Here is a 17775-nt window from a genome sequence, read left to right as displayed (position 1 = left end):
GAGTAAAAGAACCACAGGGGTGACTATTGTACCCAGGTCCCAACACCAGCAGCAAAGTAAACACGGGACCCCCAGTCCTATATCCCAGCCTAATTCCCTCCACTGTACCTCAGTGCTGGACAGGACTTCAAATGCCAACACTGCAGTATTTATATAATCCTACACATAAGATCAGGGTGAAATGCTCCCATGTAGGCTGCTTCTGATCATTGCACTGACGTGCCTACTCCCCTCTAATGACAGCATTGTTCAGTCATTATTTCCGAACCAATCGCTCAACCTAGCAACACATCTGCCAATTCTGCTAAAATTCTGTGACTTTCACATTTGACGTTTGTGAATAAGAAGCTCTAATCTTTAAAATAATGCTGTTGTTATATTCACTTGGCTTTTATGAAAAGAAAAACGTGTACTCCTGCCTCTCAAATGGTATTATTATATTGGGGGTGGGGGGGAAGCAAGGTTTCAATAGTTATGATCATTGATCACCAAAAACCCTAAGAAAATTACTTCCCCAATTGGGGTTACAAATTTCTTAGTCTATAAAATAAAGGTTTAGCTGGGATCTCAGTTTCTCTGAGTTTCCTTTTAATGTTAACGATCCACAACTCCAAAACACTAAACTATCACTCGGTTTTCACTACCTATGAATAGATGACCATTTTAGATTCAGATCTTTGCTTTCTTCATCCCACCTGTTTAGAACACGGTGTTTGCCAAACAGAGACCACTCATCTGTGGCGGAACGCATCCACGGTCCCCATCTTCACCTTTTTACCATGTGACTTTGCAGTTCTTCTCACCAACGAGACAGAATCTACTTCCTCACCCCTTGAACTTGGGCTTAGCCACGAGACTTGTTTTGGCCAGTATTACATGGTGGGAGTAACACTGCGCCAGTTCCAACGGAAGACCTTGGGAAGGCTGCCATGTTTCCACATGCGCTCCTAGCACTTCCAGCTTCGCTGTGAGAAGACAAGCCAAGGCCAGCTTGCTGGTCCTGGGAGAAGAATGAGAGGCACACAAAGAACTGCCCCAGCTAAGATGCCCCAGGCGTGCCCCCCATCAACCTACAGAGGCAGGAGTGAGCCCAGCCAACCAGAACTCTACAGCAGATCAACTGTACCCTGATGTGTCCTAAGCCACTGATGTTTTGTGGTTGTTTGTTACACGGTGAAAGCCAGCTGACCACTACCTTAAAACCTCAGCTCTGGAGGGAATCTGTTTGGGGGAAGAACTGGCTACATATATTTGCTATTAAATGCTCTGTAGGAAAGGGACTCGGTTTGCTCGGGAAACAATAGATTCACACGTCCTCGTGACACCACACTTACAATCAACCCTCTGCCCACAGGTGGATAAAGTCTGCCTCCCCTGCATGCACACTTTCTTGACCTTTATTCTCCACTCCCGTAAACGCACACACAAATGCTGAGTTATCTACACAATACCACCTTTTAAAATCATGATTTAAAAACCACTTATGCACCTCTATGTTAATTGCATAATTATTTACAATAGCCAAATTGTGGAGGCAGCCCGAGTGTCCATCAATAGATGAATGGATAAGTAATAGGTGGGGGGCGCCTGAGTGGCTTAGTCGGTTGAGCATCCTACTTCGGCTCAGGTCACGATCTCATGGTCTGTGGGTTCAAGCCCCACCTCAGGCCCTGGGCTGACAGCTCAGAGCCTAGAGCCTGGAGCCTGCTTTGGATTCGGTGTCTCCCTCTCTCTCGATCTCTCCCTCGCTTACACTCTGTCTCTGTCTCTCAAAAATGAATAAACATAAAAGAATGGCTTAAAAAAGAAGTGGTGTGCATATACAGCAGAATATTATTCAGCCCTAAGAGAATGAAATCTTGCCATTTGCAATAACATGGATGGAGCTAGAGTCTGTTAGCAAAATAAGTCCATCAGACAAAGACAAATACTGTAGGATTTCACTCCTATGCGGAATTTAAGAAACAAATTAACAAAGGGGGAGAAAGAGAGACAGACCGACCGACCAAGAAAGAGACTCTTAACGATAGAAAACAAACTGAGGGTTACCAGAGGGGAGGGGGAGGGGTGAAATAAGGGATGGGGATTACAAGGACACTTATCCTGATGAGCACTGAGGAATGTATAGAAGTGTGGAATCCCTATATTGTACACCTGAAACTAATTCAACAATGTTTGCTAACTGTGCTGGAGTTGAGACAAAAAATTTCATTTAGAAAACCCTTTATACTAGCTCTCCTCTTTCTCAGTGCATATTTCAACCAAACATTGCTCATTTTGATTAATGAAATGCAACGCCAGTATTGGTACCATGGGAATGATAGGATTCTGTTCTAACTATGCATTAGCAAGAAATGAAATTAGATGTCAACGTCCTATAATGGGTTGAACATTCCTTTTATCCCTTTAGGCAGTGGTGCTAAAATGCAAACGTATTTAGTTGGGCCCATTTTGCTTGTTTTTAAATCATTCCACAAATACTTATTAAGCATTAACCTGCTCTGTGCAAACACTGTTCAGGCATCAGCCCCAGGGGGTGGGCAGCGGCTGGAACCAGAAAAGCCCAGGGTGTATCACATGCCAGCAAAGAGCAGACAAGGTGCCAGGAGGCCCCGCAGGGGTCAAAGGAGGACATTCGGCCACAGAGCCTGGGGACAGCAGAGCGATGTTGAACATGAGCGGAACAAGGCGAGAGGCGAGAGGCTGGAGAGGAAACAGGGCGACAGCTCCAGAAGCCACGGGGCACCCGGGCTCACGCGTCAAGATTCCAAATCGGAGACAGCTTCCTGCTCCTGTTCTGGGCTTCTCTGTGGTTCCTGTGGGGAAAGGGGAATCCTCGTGGCGGTGGCCAAGCCCCACAGGTGGGGAAAGGCAGTTATTGGCACCTGACTGTGGGGCATCTGGAAATTAGTTCCCGGCCAGGGAATTCTGGCTGCCAAGCCCTGGGAGGGATTCCTCCCTTTCTGCCTACAAATGCGCTCACACCCACACCTCTCTCTCTCTCCCCGCTCCCCCCACACAGCTGTCGAGTGCTGTCTGACGTACCTCAGACACCTCGCCCTCCTCCTCCTAACTACCCACATCCGGGCCAGCACGGTCGGTCGACTACCAGTTCCACTGGAAGAGCCCCAGGTACAAATGGGGCCTGTGCCGCCAGCCTCTCGGCCCCCCCAGGCCAACCCGCCCATCAGCATCAAGCCATCTTCCAACTCGGCTTTGATCTCTTCACTCTTCTGCTAGGAAGCCACAGACTCCCTCTGGACTACAGAGAACAATGGCCACACCGCAAACACACTCTTAGGACCCTTTGTTTCCCCGCGCCATCCGACTGGCCCTGCCAGATCACCCAAGCACCCGCCACCGCTTCCCGTCTCGCCCTCATTCGCAGCAAACCCGGCTTCGCTCTTGCATCGAGGTCCGCATAGCGGAATCCCCCCACCTTTCCAGACCCACCCCAACAGACCCTTTTGGTAGAGCCTCTCTGGAGCCGCGTGGCTGTGACCTAACATCCCCCTCTGTCCCTCCCCTCTCTCACCACACCCCACCTCCTACTGTTTACCGAGGCCTTCGCTACTTAATCTTGTCACGTTAGAAGCTCTTTGAGACACGTGCTGTGTCTTGTCCCTCTTTACAACTCTCTTTCCCTTCCCTAATGCCTCAAGCATGAGAGAAATCCAATAAAAATATGTTGAGTTCAAGGTTAATAATTTAATCCCTGGGAAGGCTAATTAATTTCGTTAATCCCACATCCAACCAGCTTCCATCCCGGAGCACAAGCAGTCTGGTCCAGAGATCATGGCTGGTTCAGTGTCACTCAGACCCACAACCAGGAAAACCACATAGAACACATGTCCTCTTAACCATCAACCAGAAACATGAGGCAGAAAACACCGCTGAATGAACAGTTAGTGAGCATGAGCCTTGTCCCCGGGGTAAACAAGTCAAAACAACAGGTTTAGGGATTGAGAATTCAATCATAAGTACTCTGATGGCCCATAAAGGAGGCAAATGGTCACATTATAAGGACTAACTGGAGGAAAAGGAGGAGTAGGAGGAGACCCGGGAGTGGAGCCCAGCCCACAAGAAGATGGCAGAAATGCAACTTCCCTTCACAGAGAACACAAGTACAGACCAACAGAGAGAGAGTAGGCTGGTGCAGGGACCATGTGTAGGAGGGGCCCGGTGTGAAGAGGCTTAAGGTTTCGTAGAGGCCAGATCAAGTAGAGACCAGCAGATCATGGGCAATTTGGATTTCTTTTTTTCTTTCATCTTTTTTTTTTTTTAAGTTTATTATTTTTGAGAGAGGGAGAGAGAGAGAGAGAACATGAGGGGGGGTGCAGAGAGGGAGAGAGAGAGAATTCCAAGCAGGCTCCACACTGTCAGCACAGAGCCCAATGTGGGGTTCGACCTCCTGAACCATGAGATCATGACCTGAGCCAAATCAAGAGTCGGCCACTTACCTGACAGAGCCACCCAGGTGCCCCTGGATTTTTTAACTGGCTAGTGACACCTAACATAAGATTTACCATCTCAACTATTTCTAAGTACAAAGTTCGGTAGTGTTGTGTTCATCCACACTGTCATGCAACCACCACTGTCCATCTCCAGAACTTTTCATTTTGCAGATCTGAAGTTCTGTACCCATTAGACAACAATTCCCCATTCCCCCCGCCCCCAGCCCCAAGCAACCACTGTTTTTCAACCTTCTGTCTAGGAATTTGACTACTCTATAAAACCCATGTAAGTAGAAATCATTCAGTATTTGTCCTTTCATGACTGCCTTATTTCACATGTGCATAATGTCCTCAAGATTCATCCAAACTATAGCATGCGACAAGATTTCCTTAAGGCTGAGTAACAGTCCACGCTGAGAATATGCCACACTTTGTGTACACGTTCATCTACCAATGGACACTTACATGGCTGCTACCTTTAGGCTATCGTGAACAGTGCTGCTATGAACATGGATGTGCAAATATCTGAGACCTTGCTTCCAATTCCTTTGGGTCATTAAGTAATTAAACATGGAGGTCATTAGACCGAGGTGGCTTGGGCACTTTAGTAGCCTAAGTAAGCAAACCAATACATAAGTCTGTAATGTCTCAAGAAACCAAAACCTAAGGACAACTCATCACAACCAACCAACTAGGCTTTCCCAAATAAGGAACACACTCAAGCTATAACCAATCAAAGAACGTCCTTGGCTTTGTTTCCACCTCTTCTCTATACTAGTCCCTCCCTTAGTTCCTGCCATTGGAGTGCTCCTGACCACCCTATACGGCACTGCCCAATTCAAGTTTTGCTCCAACGCTTAAAATTTTTATTATGCTTCAGCTTATCTTCTAACAATTCACATACCCAAAAGTGGAACTTCTGGATTCTACGGTTATTCCAGGTTTCTCTTTCTGAGGAACCACCATATTGTTTCATGGCAAGGAGTTTGCCATTTATAGTCCATGAAACTGTAGGCCACGAGGGTTTTGAGGAGAACAGCATTATTTTATTTAGAGTTTGAAGTCCTCACTCTGGCTGTGGTTCTAGAAGACACATTGTAGGGGGGCAGAAGGGTGGGGCAGTAAAGAGTCAGCTGCCATGAGAAGGTCATAATGGGGGTCCTGGGGAGACGTGAGGAGAACAGGATCAGATGAGGGACAGACGTGGAGGAAAGGTGGGACAGACCACAGGTGGGCTCGGAAAGGGGAAGGAAGTGCTGAAAAGCACTCCTAGGGTTGTGGCCTGAGCCACTGGGTGCATGGGGAAGTCATTCCTGCGATGAAGAACAAGGGACACAGAGGTACAAGAACAAGGTACAAGGTACCTTTCACACAAGGTACAAAAACACTACCAAACTCTTCCCTCCTTTCTCGTACCCTCCCCACCTCCACCCCTTTTTAAGTCCTAAATCTCCAATTAACCTGCAATCTCTCAAAGCTCCCTAACTCAAGACAAGGACAATGAAGAGGTCACCCACAGAATGAAGTTCTGTGATGCAGAAAAGCAACTATTACCCCACAAGGCACCGGCAGGGACCCCAACTCCACCCCAGACAAGAATGAACTATAAAGGCTTGTTCCTGGGGCACCCGAGTGGCTCAGTCAGTTGAGCGTCTGACTTCAGCTCAGGTCATGATCTCACAGTTCCTGAGTTCGAACCCCAGGTTGGGCTCTGTGCTGACAGCTCAGAGCCTGGAGCCTGCTTCAGATTTTGTGTTTTGCTCTCTTTCTGCCCCTCCCCTGCTCATTCACGCTCTCTCTCTCTCTCTCTCTCCCTCTCTCTCAAAAGTAAACAAACATGAAAAATAAATAAAAATTTAAAAAATAAAGGCTTGTTCCTTTGGCATGTGGGCCAGGCGGGGGTCAACTCCGTGTCTAAACAGTGGCCGGACAGCTGGCCAGTCACCAGCCTAGTGGCTTATCAGTGGGTCCCAGCACTCTGGAGTTTCTCCTGAGACCACATGACCCAGGGCCAGGCTCGGGGCACCCCGAGCTCCCCACCAATACAGCCTCCTATGTGAGTCCCCATGAGGCCTGTTCTTCCTGCTGGTCCTCTGGTCTCAGTCACATCACACAGATAAAGGTGATGGCTTTGGGGACCAGACGGTTTTTTTTCTAGTCTTTCAACAAATACTAAGCACCTACTGCATTCTTTGCAAAGGGCTGGTATAAGACATACAGAGACGGGTCAACCATGGATTCTGTCCTTGAACTTTCAGCAGACATCAATTGGCAACAGGAGGCCACACAAGGTTAAATACCGAATGGTAAAGAGAAAGAGTCTGTTGTGAGCTGCTGTTAGCAAAGGAAAGTGGGACTCATGCTAGCCATAAAGGAAAAATACTATTTTTGCAAAAGAGAGGATGCACCAAGCAGGGCAGAGTGCCCACTGAAGGCACAGGGACAGGAAAAAGCAGAGCCATTAGGAGAGAATTTGAAGGCAGGGTGACAGCGGCACAAAGAGGCGGCTGATCTCATAATCCAGCCAGAAGGAGATGGGCTCAAGGATGGGCAAGGAAGAGAAACAAATGTCTTCCCAACACCCATTATGTGCCAAGCATCATGCTTAAAACGTCACAGCTATTTCCTTAACCCAAGCCTCACAGCCACCCTTTGAGGACACAGACTGAGGTTACTAGCCCCATTTCACAGCTGCGGAACTGAGGCTTCGTACAACTAAAACTATTTTCAAGTAAGACTACCGGCTATAGGACCTGACCTCCAGCCACCAGAGAAGTAGGCAGCCTTTACTACATATGCTCCCAGTGTGTTCTCACTATTGTTATCGTTGTTGAGTATTTTGGATTTTGTTTGTGTATGTGTTGCGTGTGGCCAGGGAGGCGATCAGCCTTCCTCTGTTTCTTATCTTGAAGCTGTTCTATAAAATGACGGACGAGAGGCCCTCTCTGGGAGGCTGAATACTGTTCCCGATCTTCACCCCTTCCGATTCCCAAGGTCACCGTATGACTTCAGTTTGTCCCAGGAGAGGAGGAGCATAAACTCCTGCCCCAAGGGCATCCAGCTTGGCCACGTCACTTGCCTTGGCCGGTGTGCTGTAGGCAAAAGGGCCAGCGAGACTCAATTCAGCCTTGGCCTCCAGAAGGGAGGCACTGTGTTCTCCATTTCTCCAGTGCTGAGAGAGGAACCTGCCTAGGGGAGTCCACTAGTCCCGGAAAACAGAGCCAGGTGGAGCAGACCTGAGCCCCAAACACACCTGTGAACCAAGGCCAGACCAAGTCTGGCCTTACATTCTGTAATGCCCTCTGGCTGTGAATCACTGATCTAGCCCACATCCTTCATTTTTCAATAAATGCACCTGAGACCCAGATCAGAGAAATCATCTGTTAGAGTCTTACCACCAGTTGGAAATTGGGTCTCCTGATTGCTAATCCACTGCTCTTTCAAGATAGCACCCTATCTCATCAGAGGGAGTCCCTGCAGGCTGCACAAAAATAGAGGAAATCTGAGATGCCAACCAAGTAAGTAATTAAGCAGAATAGATGCAGTCAAAAAGCATGAAAGCAAGATTTAACCCGGATAATCCCTCCATAATTTAGGGTTGATCTGTCTAAAAGAGTTCCTGTTGATTTCCCAGGAGGACCTTTCTTCTGGAGCTGGAACCACAGGGATCATCATAGCTGAATCTATTAACCCCATCGTTTTTCAAGGTGTCAGTCTTTTGTACCTAAGAAATGTGGCCCAATTCCTTTCGTTTTTGAATTTGTGTTTTATTACCAGCATCTATGGTACTCAAAAATAACATTTCTTCCCAAATGACTTAGCATGTTCCTCTCTGCTTCACACAGATTATGAGCCAGCCTGAACTGGAAGATCATTTACTATAAATATTGCTGTCGTTCAAAGACTCTTAAAATCATGGCATGTTAGGGCTGCAAGAGACCTTAAGAAATCATCCATCCCGACCCCATCACTTTACAGGTAAGGACACTGAGGCCCGAGGAGGATAAGCGATCGTCCCAAGGTCACACACCTAGTTAGTAACAGAGTGATCAGTGCCATGGAGAAGATTTGCAGTACTATGTAGAAATACAGGAGGAGTTCAACTGTCTAAGGGAGCCATCGAAAGTGGGTCACTCCATATTTAAGATGTATCATGCCAGGAGTCACGCTCTGAAACTGCCAAAGAAAAGGACCATCAGGGAGGCCTCAGTTTCTTCCCCGGAACAGCCAGGAGGTTACCAGGATCACTGGCACCTCAGATACCTGGCTGAGCCCAGGTCAGGCAAACACAGCCTCTCCTTCAGACATGGGCACCCAGCCCCCTGGAAGGGTGACAGTACTTCCAGTGACAGCCTGCAGTCTGCTCCTAACAGCTCCCAAGAGCCAATTTTGTGAGCCACTGGTTAAACTGTTGGTAGCTCGACATCAGCCATGGTGGGAGTCTGTAGACCATGGAAACGGGGGAGCACTGCAAATCGAGAGTGGTAGTGTTCCTTGAGAAACAGTATACAGCACAGCATGGTGCACTGTCCCTCCACCAGGGACTGGTGGCCTGCCCTGGCACAGAGAAGTCCCTTGCCTGCAGAGCAGGCTACTCAGAGAAGAAAACAGAAACAATCACCAAGGACGCAAGAGCTCTTACCAGGATCCCAGTCAGGGCAGCAAGGGCTCCATGATCTCTATCCCTGTATCATGAGAATGTGCCTCTCAGAATTCTTTGTCCAAATCTTCTGCCAGGAAGCCCAGTGTTCTGATTCTTGCTGTCCATACTACCCCTGTTTTCAGTCCTGGACACCTACTACGTTGTCCTAGGAATCCTCCACACATTGGCCAATCTAGGGCAATAGCAAGAAAATCAAACCCCTACTCTCCTTTTTTCTCACCATGGCTGGAAAAGTCAACAGCTGTATTCCAGGGGCCAAGGGACCCAGGTCCAGGTAACTAGCAAGGAAACAGAACTGTGACTATCCAACAGCCACTGTGCATCCTGGGCCTGTCGCCTTCCATGGAGAAAGCATCTGGTATTTATTCACAAACTCATGTGAAGGGGCCACTGCACCAAGACTGAACAAGGAAGGTGCTGTGTCATCAGCTTCAGGGACAGCAGGAACTGAAGGGGTCAAGCCAAGTCTTCTTTTCCATACCAAGCCACCTCTGCAGGATCTATTATGCAAAAGCAGCCAACTAGGAACTCTTAACAATTATAGCAAAGCCTCAGGTCTGTTCTGGATGAGGGCACAAGCCTACCCAAGGAGACCAATTTCAGAAGAAGGGCCTCAGTGGCCCTTGCAGGATTAACTGGCCTGTGGCAAGTGGTCTGGAATTTTACAGTCTGGTTGGGTCAAGGGACATTGACCTCTTCATAATAGATCTTCCATCGAGACAGAAAGCCATTTTGGTTCAAGCCTTAAAGTTCTGGCCTTAGCTAAAGAATTTTCCTCTCGGGGGGCACCTGGGTGGCTCAGTCGGTTGGATGGCCGACTTGGGCTCAGGTCATGATCTTGTGGTCCGTAGGTTCAAGCCCCGCATAGGTTCTGTGCTGACGGCTCAGAGCCTGGAGCCTGCTTCGGATTCTGTGTCCCCCCCACCCCCACCCTCGCTCCCCACCCCTGCCCTACTCATGCTCCGTCTTGCTCAGTCTCTCAAAAATAAATGTTAAAAAAAATTTTTTTTTTTAAGAATTTTCCTCTGGGGTGCCTGGGTGACTCAGTTGGTTAAGCAATTGACTCTTGGTTTCACCTTTGATCACGATCTCATGTTTCGAGAGTTCGAGCCCCGCGTCAGGCTCTGTACTGACAGCATGGAGCTTGCTTGGGATTCTCTCTCTCTCTCCCTCTGCCCCTCCCCCACTCATGCTCTCTCTCAAAATAAATATTAAAAAAGATTTTCCCTCTTAACTCTTTCCTTCTGTGAAAGGCAGAGCTACCAGAGTTCAACCGAGCTCCAAGTGACCCTGCAAAGAAAGACCATCCTCCTAGAAACTCTCTTCTCACTGTATTTAAAAGTGAATTTCAGGTAGAAATTTTCAGGTAGAAAATTTCAGGTAGAAATCTCCCTTTTTCAGGAAAAATTCCGAAGCGGGAAATTCATCCACCTTACTTATATACCACAAATGCCTATGATGAGCCAGGTACAGCACAGACACTCAAGTGTTTGTCCAATGAAGGACTTAAAAATGAGTAAAAAAATCAATTCTTTTTAAACAGATATGTATCATCCAGAATGGAACCAAAAGTAAAACAGTAAAGGCAAAGATTAGTAGATGTGATCACCTAGAAATTTAAAACTTCTTTACATAAAAAAAAAAAAAAAATAATTCAATATAAAAGTACACGGCAAATGGGAAAAATATCTACACCCTAGGATAAAAGGCTCATGCCATATCTTCATATATGAAGAGCTCATCCAAATCAATAAGAAAAGAAATACTCTAATAAAGGAGATTCACAATGGAACTACATGTGGCTGATTAGCCTAGCATCCAATGTCATTAGTAATCAAAGATTGTGAAATTTCTCTGGTGAAAACAAGAGAATAAAATAACAATAATACAATATCCACTGTTGGAAGAGCTGTAAAACAGGTGCCCTATACTCTGCTAGTGAGAAAGGAAATTAGTACAGACCTTCCAGAAAGAGTTCTTTTCAATAATACCAAGAGCCTTTATAATGTACATCCCTTTCGATGTAGAAACACCATTTCTAAGAGTTTATCTTCCAGCAGTCTTCCGAGGTGGATGCAAAGATTCATCAAGCTGCTAATCATGGCAATTTTTATAACAAAATTTATAAACAACCTAAAGTTCCAATAATGAGAGATTTTCCAAACTATAGATTCCTTTATAATAAAATACTTTGCAGCCATTACAGATCAAGGTGTTGAATATATTTAATACTGGAAAACATTCAAAATCGAATGCAGAATGTTAAAGAGCAGTCTAGAAGTCAGGAGGTCTTGTAACCCTTTTTTAAGCTACATACTTACGGGCACGGAAAAAATATTAGCGGTAGCGGTAGCTACCGTTGGGGAGAGAGAGAGACTAGAGAGGATTTGTTTTTCTGTTACGTTTTGTAAGCTTTCTACCCTGTGCGCAGTTTTTCTCTGCCCACTGGAGGCGGCATGGGTGAGTGCTCAGGCCTCCGCCAAATCCCTGGGTCCACAACTTACCAGTCAGGTGACTGAGGACAAGTTCCCTACTTTCTCTGCACTTCTGTTTCACCATCTGTGCAAAAGGGGTTCTGATACCATCCACCTCATAGTGTTGTGGGAACGAAACTAATCTCGGTAGTGCACCTGGCAAAGTTTCTGGCATGTTGGTAAATATCTGAGGAATGTTAGATACTGCTAATAAAATGAGCAGTAGCTATATTTAAAAAGAGAAAAGAACATACTTTGAGGTTTGGCCTTGGCCTCTACTGAGGTCCAACAGAACGTGCCTAGCTGCCGATCCAGTTAAGGTGCCTACCTGTCAGCTCTTTCCAGGGGGACTGCCATCTCTCTGGTTAGAGGTCCTCCACTGAGCACTGGATTGGTCTGCCTTTCCCGTTTACCCACCGTGGATGTTCTAGATCCTATAGCCCCATGCTTGCAGCCACCGCAGAGCAAGGCCACGTCAGGGGGAAAAAAAAAATTTTTTTTTTTTTTAAGTTCAAAATCATCCTAAATATCCAGTCAGGACAAAGTCTTGTCTGTATAGAAGTAAGAGACCTGTGGTTAGATTCGGCCCTCAAGTCCCAGGATTCAGAGAACCTAGAATCCAGGAGGACCAAAAAGGAGCAAGTGTCTTTGAAGGGACCCCCATTTTGCGAAGGCTGGAAGCCGAGTCGGTACATCTTGTCGAACCCTTAGGCCCACCCTCCCAGAGACGGTGCCCACGCAAGGCCACCAGCCCCAAGCCATCAAGAACGGTCTCCTGTGGAAAGCCGCCCACACCAGTGCAAAGGCCCCCAGGACTGACAGCCATTCCTGGCCTCCCAGGATATGGAACTGTCTGCCTGGATCCCTACCTGAGAGGCTGATTTTGGCCTCCCCGCTCAGGCCCTCTTGTCAGCCAGACTCTTGGGAATGCAGTGGCCACAGGCTCCCTCAGACTCTGCATGACACCCTTCCTCTCAGCACAGGAGGACCGCCTGGCCAGGACCCGTCTCCCCAAGAGTCAAACGACCTGCAAACCCCGTTTCAATCTTAGCTCACGCCCCCACTGCAGCAGCATCCGCTGGCCGGGACACCACGTCCCAGCTCTGCCAGTGGAACCTGGCTGCCATTTCCAAGCCGTGGAGGCCACAGGATGCAGGTGGAGTGGCCAGGCGGGACCAGACAGGCCAAGGGCACTGACTGCAAGTGGGTTTCTCCTTTGCAGCTGACATCCACGTGGCTTTGCCAGAATCTGGTACAATGATGAAACGTCTGGGGGGGGGGGGGGGGCAGGGAGGGGAAAGGGGGAGCCAGCCCTATTAAAGTATATTTAGGGAGGGAGAAGGGATCTTTTGAGATTTCACAGATTAAAATCCTGACGGTTTGGTTTCACGTGGCCTTCCCCTCTCCACTGAATCCAGGTTCTCCTTGGGTAGAGAGAATGGGGGGCTGTGTTTCCACAGTGATTTTTCAACAACTCAAGATCAATCCTCCCAATGCCAACTGCCAACCCAGAAAGGAACCCCAAAGCCCACCCTGCAATCTGGCCCTCTAACCGGAGTTGGGTGAGGGATTAATGGGAAAATAAAAGACACTTGGTGGGAAGAGTATAAACTGCAGAGTCAGACAAAGCTGGTAGTATTACCCACCCCTTTCCAGCTGGGTAATCCTGGCCACACTGCTTATCCATCACAAGGCCCAGTTTCTTCATGCGTAGCACGGAGAGGAATCATCCCTACCACATAGGGTTGTGGTGAGGTCTCGATAGGGACACAAAGTACACAGGACCCAGTCCATCAACAGCCGCCATTGTTATCCTTAACCACACTCTCTGCCTCCACGGCCCTTCCTCGCCACACACTTAACAATAAACTCCATTAAGTCCGTGACAGTATGGAGACCTCGTCTCATTCACCTCTGTACCCCTCACCTACTGCCCCACCAGGCATACTGTAGCAAGTAGACCCTTAAATATTTTTTGAAGGAATGATTTATTGAGTGCCATTTGCTCTCTGAAATGTGCCTTCTGTATTTTATCATTTCATGAATGATGTATTATTCCACGACCTTTTGGATTTCCATTTAATCATATCTAGATTAAATCCCGATTTATTTCCATGACCCGGAACAGCAGTCAGCTATTTCCCTCCGTACTATCTTACCTAAGTGACTACAAGCGCTACACCAAGTACATCCCTTTGTGTAACCAACCAGTTTGTAACCTTGGGACTTGAAAACAACAGTGTAGGATTTCCCCCAGTTCTGAGGGCTGACTAGGTGGCTCTGTTGCTGGTCTCACCCAGCTGCACCCAGACCATTGTTAATACAGAGCCCAAGCATCCTTATGGAGGAGCAGTGGGGACTCAAGAGAGTCAAGTCAGAAGCCTCAAGACCTCCAGAGCCCGTGCTCTGCAACTAGCATGATATTGCTTCTGCCACATTCATCAAAGCAAATCCCAAGACTGATGCAATTACTGGCCAGTGTAGGAGGGAGGAATTTGGAGGGAAAAAAACAGATTCTGCCTCTCGATACAGGAAGCTTCAAAATAGCTTGGACAGGTTTTCAAACCAGACCACATAAAAGAAATACACATTTAACTTCACCAGGCAGATCTGTGCAAGTAGCACACATCCCCACTGGAACCCCTAAAAAGTCCAGGGCATCCGATGTTTGAAAACACGGTTTCCTCCACTTGAGGCATTTTCAAGGCCATTCAGGGTTGCCTGAAACTTTCTCTCCCCGGGTGACTTCACTTACTCTCATTATTTCAATGCCATCTATATGCTAATGACCCTCAAATTTATACCTCCAGCTCAGCTTCTGACTCACATAGGCAAGTCTCGATTTTGCTCCCCAAACTTGTTCCATCCATACTATTTCCAATCTCGGGAAAGAGAATCATCAGCCACCCCGTTGCTCAGGCCACAAATCGACTTTGTCCTCAGCTGCTCCCTTTCCTTCACCTCCCACTCTCAATCCATCAGCAAATCCTGTCAGCTCTACCTGCCCCCCCCCATCCCATCCCCATCTTTTCCACTTATCAGCTTCCTAAGCTGCCATAACAAACTACCATGAAATGGGTGCCTTAAAACAGAAATGGACGGGTCTCATAGTGCTGGAGGCCGTAATTCCAGAATCGGGTGTTAGCAGAGCCACACTCCCCCCGTAACCTGTAGGAGAGAATCCTTCCTAGCTTCTGGTGGTGGCCATGGTGTCCCTTGGCTTGAAGCCACAGCACTCCCATCTCTGCCTTCGTGGGCACAAGGCACTCTCCTTCTCTCTGTGCAAATTTCCCTCTTATAAACAGGACACCAGTTATGTTGGATCAGGGCCCACTCTAACCAAGTATGGTCCCATTGTAACTTGAGTACAACTGCACAGATATTATTTCCTAGTAAGATTACATTAAGAGGTACCAGGGGCTCAACAGATCTTTTTGGAGGACAGAACTCACCCCTAACAACTACTACAATCCCAGCTGAAACCAGCATAAACTCTCACTGCAATTGCCTCTTTTACCAGTCTTTCCGTTTCACCCTTGACCTCCTCCCAACACAATCTTAGAACAAAATCTACACTCTTTACCTGGCATTTAAATCCCAAAGCCATGATGCACAGCCTCTCCCAACTTCATCCCCCACCGCCCTTCTCCTCACCCTCGTGCTACAGCCATGCCAAGCACCTCCCTGTCCCGGCCAAGCTAGGGCCCAGACCAGTGAGGGCCTTTTCACTAGCTGCTTCCGGTGCCTAGAATGGCATCCCCGCTATTCAATGAGTCACTCATCATCCGGATGTCACCTCTGAAGAGCGCTCCCCAGTCGTTCTCTTTCACGTTTGCTAATTTGACTCCTCACCTAGCAGTCACAACTATGCAATTTGTTTACTCGATTCTTGCTGGTCTTCCCCAACACCAGGGTGTGAGCAGGGGCTGTGCCTCCATCACTGCTGTATTTTCAGCACCTAGCATAGCGCCTGGCACAAAGTAGACGCTTCGTAAATGCTTGTTGAAAAAATGAACTGCTTGTGGGTGGTCAAGCCCAATGGTCATCTTTTGATCTCTATCTTATAGAACCTAGTGCATTGGACAGGAACAATCATTCTCTCTTCTTGAGGTTCTCTACCATCTCCCCCCACCCCCAACCATCCTCAAAGCCATGGCCTCCTCATTCTCCCTACTCTAACTTCTGACTCCTTCACCTACTCCTCACCCTCTGTTTGTGCCTTTAAGGACAGTAAACCTTGGAGTTCTGTTTCAGGTCCTTATGGAAGACAGAATACTTGCCCCCCAGAAATGCGCACATCCTAATGCCTGAAACATGTGAATAGATTACCTTCCGTGGCAAAAGGGATTTTGCAGGTACAAAGGGGAGATTAGCATAGATGATCCAGGGAGGACCAATGTAACTATGAGGATCCTCATAAAAAGAAGGCAGGGTCAGAGTCAGAGAAGTTATAACGAAAGCAGAGGTAAGAGCGATGTGGCCACAAGCCAGGAAACATGGGCAGCCTTTAGAGACTGTACCCCTCAAGTCTCCAGAAAGAACACAGCGCTGCTGACATCTTGATTTTAGTCCCATAAGACCCATTTCAGACTTCTGACATCCTGTGGTGTTAAATAAATTTGGGTTGTTTTAAGCCACTGAAGTTTGTGGCAATTTGTCACAGCAGACACAGGAAATTAACACAGTTCTCTTCTCTTCCATTCCATAGGTTCTTTTTGGCCAACTTCACCTTCACTCATGGCTTCAATGACCACCTACAAGAAGATGTGCCTCCTCCAAAATTCAGTCTTGCATATCCAACAGCTTCTTTAACATCTGTCACTGGGCATGCTAGGACTATCCCAAACTCCAATGGTCCTCAGCTCAATCCCTGTCTCACCCCCAGTCCCACCTGTTTCTCCAGCTGTATTCTGTCTCTGCTGATGGCAGCGTCATGCACCCACTCTCCCACACAAAGCACCTGACTCCTCCTTCACCGAAGTGTCCAACTCATCTTTAAGCCCTGCTGATTTCAGCTCACACCCTTGTCCTCTCCTCTCATTGCTTCCATCAGAGCCTTGATTGCCACAGTCACCTTCTTCCTGGTCTCCCCGCCTCCAGCATGGAAGCTCTCAAACCCATCCCCCATGCTCCAGTTTTCATTTTAAAATGCAACTATCTTACCCCATCCCTCCTCGCTAGATTCCTCGGAGATAAAAGGCAAGTTGCTAAATTCAACACACAAGGCTTCTCTGTCTGCCTCCTACCTGATCACTCCAGCCTGAGCTCTTCTGCATACAGCCCATCTTCCCACTCTCCCACAGGGAGGGAGAAGGGAGAAGCAGGTAAGGAAAATGATTTCACTATCAAATCTATCAAATCTTTCCTCTCTAAAACCCCAGGCTGATACCCAATTCAAGAAGAGTAGCACCACGTGAGGCACTGTCAGCAATTATACATCCTCGCTACTCCTCATAATCCACCCCAGAAATGCAGAATGATGCCCCAACGTGCAAATTCATGCAGATACTCATAGTCTTCTGGATCTGTCCACCCACAGAAACACAAACACAGACGATAAGGGTAGATGCTCATCTCTCTGTGCCTTCTCACAATTCTCCTTGAAATCCTCTCGTGTGGACACGTGAAGTCACAAACATCCAAAGCAGGGGAAGTAGGTTAACTTCTGTGGCTTGGGGAGTGAGAGAATGCACAGAAGAGGTAGGAAAGAATGGTGGAAGGTTGAGAGGAAGCGGAAGAAGAATGAATGTATGTATTCATCAACGTCCCTAAGCCCCAATAATGGGCCACAGGTCATGCTAAGCACTAAGGGTACCAAAATCAATAGTGGCTACAGTAATAAAGCAGCAGCTAATACTCCAACAGTGGCCACTATATACCAGGCACTACGTGTTAGGTCAACTTATTTAGTACACATAACAATCCCACGAGATAGATATTCTTACCCTTTATGTATAGATGATGCAACAAGGTCCAAGAAACTGACGTGTGTAGTGTTGCATTGCTAAGAAGTGGCAGGATCTGGATTCCTTTCCAGGCATCCGATTCTAGAATCTGTGTTCTTACCTACCTCCCAATACAGCACCCTGCCCGTGAGTAGCTCGCAGACCACCAGCCACTCACATGGTGGAGCTGGGGCTGTGTGTTCTCTCCTCGGAGAGGCAGCATGGAAGAGAAGGCAGTG

The 17775-nt window shown here is 47.5% G+C and overlaps 1 protein-coding gene and 1 long non-coding RNA gene across 3 annotated transcripts in view; both read right to left on the bottom strand.

Annotated features, from left to right (window-relative positions):
* Window positions 1-5786, bottom strand: part of LOC128775613 (uncharacterized) — a 30294-nt gene extending 24508 nt beyond the window's left edge. Inside the window, exon 1 of the long non-coding RNA XR_008420459.1 lies at window positions 5359-5786. This is a non-coding gene — a long non-coding RNA (uncharacterized LOC128775613). The remainder of the gene's footprint in view (window positions 1-5358) is intronic.
* Window positions 1-17775, bottom strand: part of TMEM178B (transmembrane protein 178B) — a 358780-nt gene that overhangs the window by 278337 nt on the left and 62668 nt on the right. The window lies entirely within an intron of this gene.

Source organism: Panthera pardus, unplaced genomic scaffold, assembly GCF_024362965.1.
Source record: "Panthera pardus isolate Hobbes unplaced genomic scaffold, ASM2436296v1 HiC_scaffold_8, whole genome shotgun sequence".
NCBI lineage: Eukaryota > Metazoa > Chordata > Mammalia > Carnivora > Felidae > Panthera > Panthera pardus.
The sequence above is the reverse complement of the archived record's forward strand: the minus strand, read 5'-3'. Positions and strand labels throughout refer to the sequence as shown.